The 16,634-nt window shown below is 43.5% G+C and overlaps 1 protein-coding gene across 2 annotated transcripts in view; it reads right to left on the bottom strand.

The window, feature by feature from the left end:
* Positions 1–16,634, bottom strand: part of RORA (RAR related orphan receptor A) — an 807,747-nt gene that overhangs the window by 603,805 nt on the left and 187,308 nt on the right. Inside the window, exon 1 of one of the 2 annotated variants that reach the window (XM_027971773.3) lies at positions 1–16,634. This exon is cut by the window's left edge and continues 219,347 nt beyond it; it is cut by the window's right edge and continues 187,308 nt beyond it. The exons of the other annotated variant lie outside the window; for it this stretch is intronic. The gene's annotated coding sequence lies outside the window, so the exon portion shown is untranslated. 2 annotated transcript variants of the gene reach the window in all.

Here is a 16,634-nt window from a genome sequence, read left to right as displayed (position 1 = left end):
GCCCATAGCATTTCCCAGGCAAGAATACTGGAATCGGTTGCCATTTCCTTCAGCAATATATATATATATATATACACACACACACACACACACACACACGTATACACACACATATATATATATCTCAAATCATGTTGTATACCTTAAACTTATACAGTGTTGTATGTCACTTATACCTCAATAAAACAGGGGCATGGGAGAAAGAAATAAACAAGAGGTAATGGCAGCCTTGGCATGTGGTGACGGCAGAGCCCGTTCCTGGAGTGAGGGACAGGGTAAAGAATAGAAGAACTTAAAAGAAACAGTCTTTGCCCTTCAGAGTGGTTTATGAAACCAGGCACAGAACGGTAACTAGCAACAGAAAACAAGCACTGAATTAATCCCAGAGATACAAGCCTCTTAAAACTTTCACGTGGGGAATTTCTCCTTGGATGCAGCACCTGGCAGGGAGAATTCTTGCTAAGAGGGCAAAACTCTGCTAGAAAGATAGGAAAGATGGCTGGACATGGATGAGACACAGAAGAGCATCAGCAAAACTAAAGCAAAGATCAAGAGCCCTCTAGAGGAGACAGAGCTTTGTCTTGCTGCTACTGGATGTGACATACTGCCATTGGTTTGCATTTCCTGCTGCTGCTGCTAAGTTGCTCAGTCGTGTCCGGCTCTGTGCGACCTCACAGATGGCAGCCCACCAGGCTCCTCTGTCCCTGGGATTCTCCAGGCGAGAACACTGGAGTGGGTTTCCATTTCCTTCTCCATTTGCATTTACTACAGTGAGGGAAAGAGTACAAAGCTGGATGTGTACTTCAGGAAGATCTAGGGGAAGGCCATCAAGTTCAAGGGTAAGCCATGGGCATGTTGTATAAGGGTTCTTGTGGAATGTGCCCCTCAATACTCCCTGCAGTGCTAACACCATTGGCTGAGCCCCTAACTGGGACAAGTCTTTAACTAGTCCTTAACTAGTCATGTCTTAACTAGGACATGACTTTTCATGAATGCCTTGAATGAGTTCTCAGACTGTTCCATTAAACACTCATTTTATCAGAAGTCTGGTAATTCTCTTTAAAATTTTTTTCATGTTATCACTGATGGTTATTTCTAGAGTTAAGCAGTACAAAGAAACAAAAGTCCCTAGAGTCTTGTCTTTCACTTCCAAATCTCAAGGAGTGTATCTACCTTAGAGCAGAGATTATAAAGTTGTGGTATTGAAATCTCTTGTCCCTCCTCCTCTCAAAATAAGAACACAAACTAGTATCAGAGCTCCTGAAGCTCAGAACAGAATAAAACATCTTAGAGCAGATTCACTGGCCTTAGTCAAAAGAGTGTGAGTCAGCAGATCTGGAGTTATCTGTATTTTTAACAAACATGGGAGGTGATTTTGACTTTGGTCGGAATGGCATCACTCCAGTACTTTTGCCTGGAGGGTCCCATGGACGGAGGAGCCTGGTAGGCTGCAGTCCATGGTGTCGCTAAGAGTCTGACACGACTGAGTGACTTCACTTTCAATTTTCACTTTCATGCATTGGAGAAGGAAATGGCAACCCACTCCAGTATTCTTGCCTGGAGAATCCCAGGGACAGGGGAGCCTGGTGGGCTGCCGTCTATGGGGTCGCACAGAGTCGGACACGACTGAAGCGACTCAGCAGCAGCAGGATTACTCTATGTCATTCTGCATATTTTGATGCAGGTGGTTGAGTAACTAAATGCTGAAACTCTTTTACCAAGACACAACATCATAAATTTCAAGAGCAGGGTTTGGAGCCAGACCCTAGGCTTTACCACTTCCAGGCTGTGTAAGCTTAGAAAAATTACTTAATCATTCTGTGTTTTAGTTCTTTTCTCTTCAAATTGGGACAATGATCGCTGTGAGAAAGAAATGGAAAAGATTTCAAGGACTAAGCGTAACACCAGGCATAAGGTAATGTTCCAATACCTTAGTTGCTCTTAATAGTGGATTCCCCCAAAGGTGCATTCAACTAATGAGCCAAATGTGGGGGGAGAGGGTAAGTCAAAGCAGAGTCCAGTAGAAACAAAAAACCAATGTGGCTAAGCATAAAATTTGATCCTTATTAGGTATCCTCCCATTATCATCTCAGTATGGTCAGTGTTGTTCTACAAGCTGTAGTAAATCATTAAATTATTCATGGGAACTTTCCTTGTGGTCCGTTGGTTAAGAACCTGCCTTCCCATGCAGGGGACACAGGTTCTAGCCCTAGTTGTGGAATAGATCCCATATGCCTCAAGGCAACGAAGTCTGCAGGCCCCACCTACAGAGACTGCATTCTGGAGGCCATGTGCCACAACTAGATAGAAGCCTACACACTGCAAATAAGACCTAACACAGACCAAAAAAAAATCTACTCATGTATATGGAAAGCTTTAGATAGAACATGAACCTCTTATAACACAAGATTTCCTAGCAACACTCTCTGGCACAGACACAGCTAGGAGACAGGAAACAAAGTCACCGAACCCCCAGGCACAGGTTCCACCACCTCACTGTATTGGAATCCTGTTAAACACTGGTCTCAAAAGAGATGAACTTGCAATGCAAACCCAGTTCATTCAGTTCAGCTAGCATTTATTGAGCCCCTGTGATGTATCAGGAACTCCATGAGATGCTGAGGATGACATAAAGAGAAAAAAGAAAATGAACCTGTCCTCAAGGAAGTCATAATCTAGAGTGTGAGGGGATGTAGTCGTAAGGTCCAAGATGAACACCGTAACACAAGATGGAGGAATGCCACATGAGCAGAGAGGAAGCAGTAATTAACTCTGATGGGGGCAGTTAGGAAAGGCTTTCCTTACGAGCAGACGGAGTACGCCATTCTAAGAGATCAATAAGGCAAGTCTGTGAAACAGTTTAATGACTTTTTCATTCACAGAAACAACCCAGGAAAAGCCTGAGGGACCAGTCCTGTCTCTGTAGTCACAAGAGTGTGATTTGATTAAATGTTTGTTGTTACTACATCACATTTTTAAAAATGAATATGAACATTTGTCTACTATTCCGTCTTCTTCAAAGAGAAAAAAATCCTATAATTCTTTTTCAAAAGCAAATCCTCTAATAACAATTCAAGAGCAGTGAATTAGTGAAGGTATCACCTACTAGTTGGCCAAAGCATAACCCTGAACAAAGCCCGCATTTTATGTAGCAATAAAACCTTGAGGGGTTTTTTCCCCCTTATAGATGGCTGCTTCTTGCTACCTGACTACAATCACTAATAATTTCTTCAGACCAGCACAGGAAACAGGTATTGATCACAATAAGCCACCACATCCACAAACAACTGCTAAGGCAGGTTATGGTCTCCATGGAAACCCTCCAATAGAACCAATCTGAATTCAATTTCAGAAGTAATGAGAGCAGATAATTTTACACTCGATCAATCACTGTCAGCCGCCGTTATCAGCCAATCAGTCATCATGTCAGTCAGTCACACTTTCGACAAACTTCTTCTGTGGCGTGGTCAGATGAGAATGTTTTGACATCCAGGAGCAACACGATCAAATTGGCTTGTCTTCCCTGGCAGGAAGCCAAAGACACAGCGATGCATTGTGTTTGCAAAGGCAATAAACAGATAGGGCAACCAAAACGTGGAAGCTTCTAGGCAGCAGTTGCAGTAATGGTTACAATACTTTAGACAGAAAAGTACGTTAGCCCCAAAGGTCATAGAGTTTAACCCTCTCATTTAAACCTGAAAAAAAACAGAGGATCAGAGAGGTTGTAATATTTGCCCCAAGCCACACAGCTAATTGGTGGAAAACACAAGAGAGAAAACATACGCTTTCTCCCAGCCCAGTGCTCTTTCAGGATGTCAGGCTGCTGTTATTAAATGCCTTCTTTTTTTGTAAGGCAAGTGGGATATTTGAAGGTGAGGTTCCAGCTCTAAATAGAGTGCCCAGAGTCTGCAGGAGACTCACAGATACTTGTGGGGCTTGTGTTTTAGAATCACCTCAAGTCTCTCTGTTTGGGGTTAGTTAGTCCTTGACCAAAGGCAACTTTCAGTTTCTAAGTAGGGAAGAAAAGACGTTGAAATACTACAGGGCTACCAAGTCATTGTTACAAAAATTGCATTTTGATGAATTTCAGGCAGGTCTATCATGAACAAATGGGTTGCATTTCCTAAAAAATGCTAGGTTAAATTTGAGGGGGCAATATGCTTCTGGCAAATATATTTGGGCTCTTGTCAACCTCAAACATTAGCAAAGTTATCTTGGACTTCTCAAAAACCTAAAAAGCATTTGGTTCAGTGATTCTTTGTAAATATAGATTTCATCGTGAAAATCTCATTCCAAGATTCCTCTGTATTTTCTCAAAGAGATGCTTTATCAGTTTTCTTTTTTTCTTTCCTACTGTATTATTGCTGTGCCCCTTCCTCAGGGAGACAATTTTCTGAGGTTCATGCTTACATTCTTCCTTAGTAAAATGGATTAACTTAATGGTTCTCAAGCTTCAATATGCATGGGAATCCACCAAAGTTGTTAAAACTGAAGATTCCCGGACCCTTCCTCTAGAAATCCTCATTTAGTTGGAGGGGGAGGGGGCTGGGTCCAGAAACCACCTTTTCATCAAGGAGCCAGGCAATACTGATGAACTTCCTCTTTAACCATCCTGGAAAATGTCAGTAACTAATGATATCTGGCAGCAGATTTGGGTGATTATTTTGATGATGACTTTTCATGCACATTTCTCCCCAGACATTTTCGACTTCATCACTGTATCTCTTGTATCAGAAGAACACAATTTTAATGGCCTCTGATCACAAGCTTTTATAATCTATAACCATTTTCTATCTGTTGTAAGTAGGCATTATCTTGGGCTTCCCTGGTGGCTCATATGATAAAGAATCTATCTGCAATGCAGGAGATGTGGGTACAATTCCTGGACTGGGAAGAGCCCCTGGAGGAGGAAATGGCAACCAACTCCAGTATTCTTGCTGGGAAAATCCCACGGACAGAGGAGCCTGGCAGGCTATTTCCTGGGTGTCACAAAGAGTCTCACATGACTGTGACTGAGCACACACACAAGCATTCTCTTAAACAGGTAGATGGTATACAAGGCACTAATTCATCCCATCAAAATCTAAGTCAAATGAGGTGGAAATGCAACACAGATTTGTGCTCAGGCTAGATATGAGACCATTAATTAGAACAAGAGTCATCTGGCAACTTTAATATGAGATGGCTGTTGCATTTCTCTAGTTTGTTTGCCTGATCTGGTCTCAAAATTCCTGCTTTATCTTCTTGCAAAACTGATATAAGGTTTCTGTTTATTTCTAGATCAGTAATACTGATTCCTTCCCCGAATTTCCTTCTCAGTTCAGTCTTTGTCTTTTACTTGTGTGTTTCAAGACATTTCATGTTTCAGGAATGTGTGCCAATGACAAGTGTGTACACTAGGTAGATGGTACACTCTGTGAGGACAGACACAGCTTTTTTTCACACTTGCACCCTCTGAACATGGCAGACTGCCTGGCACAGAGTAAACACTAAGTAAGTCTTTGTTGAATAAATAAATCAAATGAAAGATGATTGGATGATATGCAGTAAGTAAAAACTCACTTGTTTGGATATTGAGTGAATAAAGCTAGTTTTAAAAATCAAGTTTATCATATTAATTAATGACTACTCATTTTCTCAAAGGTTGCTCTTACTGATGAAACTCTTAGTTAGGTTCTGTTTATCCCACAGAAACCAAAAGGAAATGCAATATTTTAAACATGCTCTCCTTTGTAATGCAAGCTATCATACAGATTTTTTCTTTGCAGTCTTGAGCATGTTTCATTTCTGTTATGACTTAACTGTGTTTGAGTGTCTCCTGTGGAGGTACGGGTCAGCACTGGACTGCTGCAGGGGCAGAGGCTCTGGGTGCAGAAGCCCAAGTCCTCTTGGAGGAGGTCATCATTAACACCACCACAGAGCTGCCAGAACTTACACAAGACTGGGAAACAGACTCTTGGAGGGCACAAAGAAAATCTTATGTGCACCAGGACTCAGAAGAAAGGAGCAGTGACCCCACAAGAGACTGACCCAGACTTGCCTGGGAGTGTCCAGGAGTCTCCGGCAGACGTGCGGGTTGGCGGTGGCCTGCTACAGGTTGGGGGCACTGAGTGTAGCAGTGCCCGCATGGTACCTTTTGAAGGAGGTCACCATTATCTTCATTACCTCCACCATTTTTGGCCTCAGGTCAAATAACAGGGAGAGAACACAGCCCCGCCCTTCAACAGAAAATTGGATTAAAAACTTACTGAGCATGGCCCTGCCCATCAGAACAAGACCCAGTTTCCCCCTCAGTCAGTCTCTCCCATCAGGAAGCTTCCATAAGCCTCATATCCTTCTCCATCAGAAGGCAGATAGAATGGAAACCACAATCACAGAAAACTAACCAATCTGATCACATGGACCACAGCCTTGGCTAACGCAATGAAACTATGAGCCATGCCCTGTAGGGCCACCCAAGACAGGTCATGGTGGAGAGTCCTGACAAAACTTGGTCCACTAGAGAAGGGAATGGTAACCACTTCTGTATTCTTGCCTTGAGAACCCCATGAACAATGTGAAAAGGCAAAAAGATAGGACACTGAAAATATGAACTCCCCAGGTCAGTAGGTGCCCAATATGCTACTGGAGATCAGTGGAGAAATAACTCCAGAAAGAATGAAGAGATAGAGCCAAAGCAAAAACAACATCCAGCTGTGGATGTAACCAGTGAAGGAAGTAAATTCTGATGATGTAAAGAGCAATATTGCATAGAACCTGGAATTTTAGGTCCATGAATCAAGGCAAATTGAAAGTGGTCAAACAGGAGATGGAAAGAGTGAACATCAACCTTTTAGGAAATAGCGGACTGAAATGGATGAATTAAACTCAGAAGACCATTATGTCTACTACTGTGGGCAAGAATCCCTTCAAAGAAATGGAGTAGCCATCATAGTCAACAAGAGAGTCCAAAATGCAGAGCTTGGATCCAATCTCAGAAACAACAGAATGATCTTTGTTTGTTTCTAAGGCAAACTATTCAATATTACAATAATCCAAGTCTATGCCCCAACCAGTAATGCTGAAGAAGCTGAAGTTGAATGGTTCTATGAAGACCTATAAGACCTTCTAGAACTAATATCAAAAAGAGATGTCCTTTTCATTATAGGGACTGGAATGCAAGGAACTCAAGAAATACATGGAGTAACAGGCAAATTTGGCCTTGGAGTACAGAATGAAGCACGGCAAAGGCTAATAGAGTTTTGCCAAGAAAATGCACTGATCATAGCAAACACCCTCTTCCAACAACACAAGAGAAGACTCTACACATGGACATCACCAGATGGTCAACACTGAAATCAGATTGATTATATTCTTTGCAGTCAAACATGGAGAAGCTCGAGACAGTCAGCAAAAACAAGACTGGGAGCTGAGGGTGGCTCAGATCATGAACTCCTTATTGCCAAATTCAGACTTAAATTGAAGAAAGTAGGGAAAACCACTAGTCCATTCAGGTATGACCTAAATCAAATCTCTTACAATTATACAGTGGAAGTGACAAATAGATTCAAGGGATTAGATCTGATAGAGTGCTTGAAGAACTATAGACGGAGGTTCCGTGACATTGTACGGGAGGCAGTGATCAAGATTATCCCTAAGAAAAAGAAATGCAAAAAGGCAAAATGGTTGTCTGAAGAGGCCTTACAAATAGCTGTGAAAAGAAGTGAAAGGCAAAGGAGAAAAGGAAAGATATACCCATTTGAATGCAGTTTTTTCAAAGAATAGCAAGGAGAGATAAGAAAGCCTTTCTCAGTGATCAATGCAAAGAAATAGAGGAAAACAACAGAATGGGAAAGACCAGAGATCTCTTCAAGAAAATTAGAGATACCAAGGAAACATTTCACGCAAATATGGGCACAATAAATGACTGAAAGGGTATGGACATAACAGAAGCAGAAGATATTAAGAAGAAGGGGCAAGAATACACAGAAGAACTGTACAAAAAAGAGCTTCATGACCCAGATAACCACGATGGTGTGATCACTCACCTAGAGCCAGACATCCTGGGATGCAAAGTCAAGCTGGCCTTAGGAAGCATCACTACAAACAAAGCTAGTGGAGGTGATGGAATTCCAATTGAGCTACTTCAAATCCTAAAAGATGATGCTGTGAAAGTGCTGCACTCAATATGCTGGCAAATTTGGAAAACTCAGCAGTGGTCACAGGACTGGAAAAGGTCAGTTTTCATTCCAATCCCGAAGAAAGGCAATGCCAAAGAATGTTCAAACTACCGCACAATTGCACTCATCTCATACGTTAGTAAAGTAATGCTCAAAATTCTCCAAGCCAGGTTTCAACAGTATGTGAACCATGAACTTCCAGATGTTCAAGCTGGTTTTAGAAAAGGCAGAGGAACCAGAGATCAAATTGCCAGAGATCAAATCAGATCATTGAAAAAGCAAGAGAGTGCCAGAAAAACATCTACTTTTGCTTTATTGACTACTCCAAAACCTTTGTGTGGATCACAACAAACTCTGGAAAAGTCTTAAAGAGATGGGAACACCAGATCACCTTACCTGCCTCCTGAGAAATCTGTATGCAGGTCAAGAAGCAACAGTTAGAACTGGACATGGAACAACAGACTGTTCCAAATAGGAAAAGGAGTACATCAAGGCTGAATATTCTCACCCTGCTTATTTAACTTCTATGCAGAGTACATCATGAGAAATGCTGGGCTGGATGAAGCACACGTTGGAATCAAGATTTCTGAGAGAAATATCAATAACCTCAGATATGCAGATGACACCACCCTTGTGGCAGAAAGAGAAGAACTAAAGAGCCTCTTGATGAAAGTGAAAGAGGAGAGTGTAAAAGTTGGCTTAAAACTCAACATTCAGAAAACGAAGATCATGGCATCTGGTCCCGTCACTTCATGGCAAATAGATGGGGAAACAATGGAAACAGTGATAGACTTTATTTTCTTGGATTCCAAAATCACTGCAGATGGTGATTGCAGCCAGGAAATTAAAAGGTGCCTGCTCCTTGGAAGAAAAGTTATGACCAACCTAGACAGCATATTGAAAAGCAGAGACATTACTTTGCCAATAAATATCTATCTAGTCAAAGCTATGGTCTTTCCAGTAGTCATTAATGGATGTGAGAGTTGGACTATAAAGAAACCTGAGTGCTGAAGAATGGATGCTTTTGAATTGTAGTGTTGGAGAAGACTCTTGAGAGTCCCTTGGACTGCAAGGAGATCCGACCAGTCCACGCTAAAGGAAATCAGTCCTGAATATTCATTGTAAGGACTGATGATGTAGCTGAAACTCCAATACTTCGGCCACCTGATGGGAAGAACTGACTCACTGGAAAAGACCCTGATGCTGGGAAAGATTGAAGGCGGGAGGAAAAGGGAATGACAGGATGAGGATGAGATGGCTGAATGGCATTGCCGACTCAATGGACTTGAGTTTGAGCAAGCTCCTGGAGTTGGTGATGGACAGGAAAACCTGGTGTGCTGTAGTCCATGGAGTCGCAGAGAGGCAGACACAATTGAGTGATTGAACTGAACTGACTGAAATAGAAACATTATTGGAAGCTGAAATTACTTGTAGACATTGGAGGACTAAAGGGCAATTAGGAAGGGGGATGGAAAGATTAAAACAAACAAAAACAAAACCTTTACAATGCCATTTAGCTTCCCTGGTGGCTCATATGGTAAAGAATCTGCCTGCAATGCAGGAGAACCCAGGTTCGATCCTTGGGTGGGGAAGATTCCCTGGAGAAGGGAATGGCAACCCACTCCAGTATTCTTGCCTAGAGAATTCCATGGACAGAGAAGCCTGGGGGGCTATAGTCCAGAGGGTCACAAAGAGTTGGACATGACTAAACAATTAATGCTTTCAGGGTATTTAGCATTTGGTGATCTAAAAAGCCTGTAAAAATTCAGGTCACTTTCAAAACTCTTTACTACTTCCATTGCAATCACTCCCAGGCTTATGCTCTCTCTACATCATTCAGACGACAGAGACAAGCCTTGGGAAATTTACTTATGGGCTTCACAGCCTGACTGAAAACAACTTTAAATTTTGCAAGAAACAAACTAGAGGAGAGATGCGCTCCATGAGCTATCAGAGATTCTTCTCATCCCATTCGTTGAGACATCATTGACACCTGGGTACCACATTAAACTCTTCACACACCTGATCCCAATGGATGCTCACTGCGTTTCCAAGAGGCAGAAATCAGTAAGCTCACTTTACAGGGAACCATGGTTCAGAGCGCTCCATCCCAATGGCCAAGCTGCTGAACACTAAAGCTAAGACTAAAATAATAGCAAATATTTACTAAGGGCTTAGTTAACATTAGTCATTGTTGCATGTGCATTAATTATTAACTCCTCTGATCCTCATTTCAACCTTATAAGGTAGGTTCCTCGATATCCTTTTTATGGGTCAGAGAATAAACACAGAGAGATTAAGTAACTTGCCCAAGTAATCACGGCTGGTAAGTGACAGAGCTGGGATTGGAACCCAGATGGTCAGGTTTGGACCACGTGTCTTAACTACCAGACCCCATCACTCTCTATAATAGGGTCTAGGTTGGCTTTTTCCAAAGGCCAGATTTTTCCAGGATACAACGTTGATTTATATTACTGGAGAAAACAAACAAAAGGCATACCTTAACCAGAGCCCTATTAAGACTCCGCCAATATTATAAATCATGTGTTCTTTATTATACACAGAGACATGCTATGTGCTTGTAATTAAAGGAACCATATAACTCATTGTCCAATCCAAGACTCATCTGAGAGTGAAAGGGCGTGCTATTAATAATTATCCAAGGACTACAGTTGTAACCTGGCACCGTCCCAGGTGCACAAAGGTGTGTGTTTACCCAAGTAATGAATATGTGTCCACACACGTGATGTGATATAGTCAATTTCAGACCTTCTGATAAGCTTAGCTGGATGACAGCTGTGAAATCAAATGCCTTCTGACACTGCAGGCCCACCCATTCTCTCACTCCAAGAGCTGCTAGCCCTTGCTTTACCTAATGCGTTTCTTTTAACTTGTTTGCTCACAAAAGGCTGTGCGTAATTGGTCAGCCACGAGAGATTAATTTGTACTTAGCTGGCTGAGCAGACGCCGTGATAACTCAATAGCGGATGGTGCCGGCGCACGGACCTGAGGCTGCTCTTTAGAAGGCTTCCCACCAGCTCTTCACCATTCACACCATCCCTCCCAAGCCTGCCTCTGTGGAAGTTATCAGCCAAGCCCTTTACTACCTCATTTTTGCCTACCTGAATGAATTCTGATATGTAGTTTTCAATATTCTCGTGGGCCATTTTAAAAATGAAAACACCAGCAAAGACACCCAGATTCTCCCTTTCTAAAACAATGCAAGACAGCAAAAGAGACACAGATGTAAAGAACAGACTTTTGGACTCTGTGGGAGAGGGAGAGGGTGGGATGATTTAGGAGAACGGCATTGAAACATGTATACTATCATGTAAGAAACGAATCACTAGTCTAGGTTCAATACAGGATACAGGATGCTTGGGACTGGCGCACTGGGATGACCCAGAGAGATGATATGCGGAGGGTGGTGGGAGGGAGGTTCAGGGTTGGGAACTCATGTACACCTGTTGTGGATTCATGTCAATGTATGGCAAAACCAATACAGTATTGTAAAGTAAAAAATAAAATTAAAAAAAATAAAAATAAAACAATGCAAGAAAGAACCAAGCAATTGGTGTGCATAACGAGCAGGAAAACATAGAACTAAGCAAGAGCAACGTTACATAGACCTTTCTTCTCTTTCATGCTATTTACAACTATAATCAAGGTATTGGAGAAGGAAATGGCAACCCACTCGAGTATTCTTGCCTAGAGAATCCCATGGACAGAGGAGTTGGCGGCTTACAGTCCATAGGGTCACAAAGAGTCGGACACAACTGAAGTGACTTAACACACGTAATCAAGGTATACACTTACCTGTCATGAACTTTGTAAAAGTGAGAGAAGGTTAAAAAGTTACATAAATCAAAAAGTGCTATATAAGCACTAATTGCTATCATTGCACCAGCCCTGAAACCTGATTTCAGAATTTATTTTAATCAAATAGAGGCATTTAAAGTCAAGCACCAGGCACAGGGCCTGAGAAAACTCGACCTAACCATGGAAATGCATCATGTTCTAGGTTCATGCCTGTAACACAGGTGTCTCCCAGAGCAGCCACACTGGCCACATCCCAGGGCATTGTCACCAAGGATAAAGTCCCTTCAAAACACTATAGAAGCAGAGCACTGGGGATGGGGAATAGAGCAGAGAGCAGGTGAGCAAGGTAAAGATTCTGTTTAAATGTCCTCCAACCTGGTCCTTTTGCTCTGACTGGCGGAACCAGGAGGTGCAGTGGGGACTCATGAGCACCGTGCTTTGTGCTCTCATCTCACTTTTTCACCACGCTGGCCAGGGTGTCAAGATAACCTACAGTGGTGCACAAGGTAGAATTTGGTACCCAGAGTAAAGCTGTGTTCAAAAAATTGGACAGCAGGGACTTTCCTGGTGGTCCAGCGGTTAAGAATCTGCCTTGCAATGCAGGGAACACAGGTTCAATCCCTAGTCAGGGAACTAAGACTTCACATGGCAGGGAGCAACTAAGCCCTCAAGCCACAACTACTGAGCCTATTTATCACAACTAGAGAGTCCACGCACCGCAGCAAAAGTTCCTGTCCAATGCAACGAAGATCCCATGTGCTGCAACTAAGACTCAACAGACCCAAATAAATAAAATAAAATAATAATAATAAATTTAAAAAACTGGACATCAGACACAAACCTGGACAGAGTCAGGATGCGGCCCCAGCTTCTCCTGTCCCCTTAACTCAGCAGCAGTTTGAGGAGAGTCCATTTCAATGGAGCAGGATGGGCTTAGCAGGTAAGAGGGAAGGAAACCCCATCCACCCACAAACAGTGAGCATTCTCTGATAGGAGGACAATGGGTTTGTGCACTGGGACTTCTATTTCACTCACTCACATGGGATGGGAAATGAGCTGGTCTATGATTCGTATCACTGAGGCTGCTCCTCACGAAAGGAGATCACATAGGCCTGGAACTGGAGTTCTGGCCCAGTGGTGGCACCATCTACCTTTCTCAGAGTCATTGTGCTGCGCTCCCCAGTGATGAGGGCAGTGCCTGGACCTGCCCTGGGTCACACAAGAGCCAAATGCTGCGCGTGAACTCGAGTACTTGGAATGTGGCTACTCCCACCTGAAATGTGCTCAAGATGTGCAAAACCCACACCTGCTTCTGAAGACTTCATGTGTGTCTCTCAACAACATTTATGTTGATTACTTGCTGAAATGACAGTATTTTGAACACACTGGGTTAAGCAACACAGTCCTTCAAAATCCATTTCACCTTTTCTTTTCTTAACATGCCCATGAAAACATTTAAAGTTGCCTATGTGGCTAATCAGGCCTCCCTGGGGTCTCAGCAGTAAAGAATTCACTTGCAAGGTAGGACATGAGTTTGATCCGTGAGTCAGGAAGATCCCCTAGGAAAGGGAATGGCAACCCCCTCCAGTATTCTTGCCTGGGAAATCCCATGGACACAGGAGCCTGGCAGGCTACAGTTCACAGGGTCAAAAGAGTTGGACACAGCTTGGCTACTAAACAACAACATGTGGCTAATATTTGTAGCTCAGGCTATGTTTCCTATGAAAAGCACTGGTCTAGACCCTTATCAGCTGTGATGTGCTCCATGGAACAGCAACACCATCATCAACTGGGAGCTTGTTAGAAACAAAGAATCTTCAGTCCCACCTCTTGACCTACTGCCTTTTCATACTGTCCATGGGGTTCTCCAGGCAGAGAAAGCCTGAAGTGGTTTGCCATTCCCTTCTCCAGTGGACCGTGTTTTGTCAGAATTCGCCACCATGACCCATCCATCTTGGCTGGCCCTACACAGCATGGCTCATGAGTTAGACAAGGCTGTGATCCATGTGATGACAGAGGACTAGATGGTTGGATGGCATCACCAACTTAATGGACATGAGTTTGAACAAGCTCTGGGTGAAAGACAGGGAAGCCTGGTGTGCTGCAGTCCATGGGGTCGCAAAGAATCAGACACGATTGAGCAACAGAACAACAACTGATCCACTGAATCAGAATCTGCATTTTAACAAGATTCTCCAGGTAATTTACATGAACTTTAGAGTTTGAGAAGCAGTGCCCTAGGGCCTAGAACATTGCTTGGAACTCAGCAGGCACTTGAGAAATATTTGTTAAATGAGGAAATGAGCTATCTCTAGGAAGTAGCTGCACAGAGAACACTTCGGGGAGAAGGGAAGGTGCTCTCCTGGCTTTCTCTTTAGCTCATAAAGACTGATACCCTTGTCAGATTAATCACCTTTCTTTTTAGCAGGCACATAGTATCAAGTCTTGAGAAAAACTGTGGTCTCTACATTCCTAGGTCCCAGGAGCTGGTCAGAAATTCAGGATCCTGGATCTCTCACCAAACTCTATGGTTTGGCATCAAGGCTGTAAATAGACCTCCTATAAATGGTAATCACAGTACTGAGAAGCTAAGGGCCAGCTCTCAATAACTTCACAGAAGCAAGAAAGCAGAGATCAAAAGAGGAGGACTTAGAGGAACCAAACTGCGCAGGTTGCTTCTCCAGGCCTCTCAAGGTACCCAGAGCATCCAAGGGGAAGCACAGAGGAGAGGCCTTCGACAGGGGAGATGGGGCAGAGTAAGAGGACAGGGCAAGGAAGGCCCCACGGCACAGGGCACACGACAGTGTTTGGCCAAGCAGAGAACTGACAAAGGATTGCTCTGCATCCCAACTCTGCACCTCATTCCTTTTCTAGACCTAAAATCCTCGACTCAACTGGAATGTCTGATCATGTTAGCTATAAAAACATACACTCGTAAAGCTGATTTTTCTAAATCAGAAGCAAATGCTCAGGGAAAGGGACGTCATGGCCTGCAGAGAACAAAGTCACAACTATTGTCTCTGCCTCCTGGCATTCACTCCCAGACATCCGCAACTCCCCACCCAGCCACCCTCAGGCCAGAAAAACAGAGGTCTGGGGCAGGTGGTGGGTAGACAGGAAAAATAGCAGCGGCTAAGAAATCGGGGAACAAGGCAAAAGATGAAGAAAAAGAGACCTTGAGAGAGAGAAAAAAAATGAGGTCCTGAAAATGCCATCAGAAGCTGCAAATAGATGGAGGGAGAGACAGAGAAAATGGAGGTAGGGCAATATAAAGCAGTGTCTTAAAAAAAAAAAAAAAAATCTCCCTGTTAGTGAGCAAGAGGAGGAAGAGCAGTCCATGTGTGGCCAGAGGGCACACGAATAGGGCTGGCGCACCTACAGTCTCACCTTTCCTCCCCCCCTTTCCTGTAAAGCGTCATCTGCTCTTTCTTAGCTCTGACAATTGTCCCAGGGGATGGGCTCCCCAGGACAAGTGGTAGGTTACAGTCTGTAGGTTTCTATTAGAGATAAGCCTCGTGTGAGGGGGAAGGTGGACTTGGGCACACAGAACGTACATCATAGCCAACTTGCGGGCCACCACACTAGGGCAGCTTGGAGTTCAGCCTGCCAGAGCCAGAGGAAGCCAGAGAGATGCTGCCAAGGTGTTCATGGTGAATGGAAGGTGCTCCCCACCTCCCAACACCAAGCAGCAGGGCTCCTTTGCCAGTTGTGTTTCACGTTTCAATATCTTTTTAAGAAAACCAACCAGTCCCACTTGGCCTGGGTGCAGCATTACGCACCAGGCTCCAGTACTGGCACGGGAGAAAAGGAGCCAGAAGTGCTCCTAGCAAGGACTCCAACAGGATCTGTACACTCTGAGCAGGGAAGGAAGGAACGGCCTCACCAGTGTGAACGCTTTTGGGTTCCTCTGACTTCAAGGCTGCTCTGATGAGAAACAAAGACCCTCTGGGCCATTCAGAGCCAGCTTCTCGCCAGACAGCACATCGTATCGTATTATCGTATGGAGTCGGTATTTTCAAGCTCAAGGACCTCTCTTCTTTGAGAGCATCTTTTATTTCAAATGGTATCTGGGTCTCATGAGAGTGCTAGGGCAGTCAGATGGGCTCAGTTTAGGTGACTCACTCCAGCATTCTTGCCTGGAAAATTCCATGGACAGAGGAGCCTGGTGGGCTACAGTCCATGGGATTGCAAAGGAAGGACATGAATGAGCAGATATACATATACCCCCCCCCCCCCCCAGAATGCTGCCGTCTCCAAAGGGCAACTGGAACTTCTCCGTGGAGTGTTCCTCACTGTGTCCTTGAGAAATAAATCACAATGAGGGTCTTCAAATTGGTCAAGGAAAAATCCAGTGAAAAATTCACAGGCATCACTTTCCTTTCCACTGCATTGCTCCTTGCCAATGACAGTGTTATAGTTTTCCTTTTTCGTATGTCTGATAGTACACAAAATATCCCACTCCATTGTTGCCCCATAACTGTTCATATCCTGAATAGACTTGGAAAGAAAAGTAAAGTTGGCCACAACTTTTTGCTGTGGTTTCCCCAACTATAAAAAGAGAACATTAATTCGGCATTTCTTGCAGACCCATTTGCCAGGATGGACCATCTTAACCAAAACGCTTATTCTCATGGCAACAAAATGAGGGACTTTAAA

Source organism: Ovis aries, chromosome 7 (assembly GCF_016772045.2).
Source record: "Ovis aries strain OAR_USU_Benz2616 breed Rambouillet chromosome 7, ARS-UI_Ramb_v3.0, whole genome shotgun sequence".
In the NCBI taxonomy this organism is placed as follows: Eukaryota; Metazoa; Chordata; class Mammalia; order Artiodactyla; family Bovidae; genus Ovis; species Ovis aries.
Note: the sequence above shows the minus strand (reverse complement) of the source record. Positions and strands in the feature narration are given on the sequence as shown.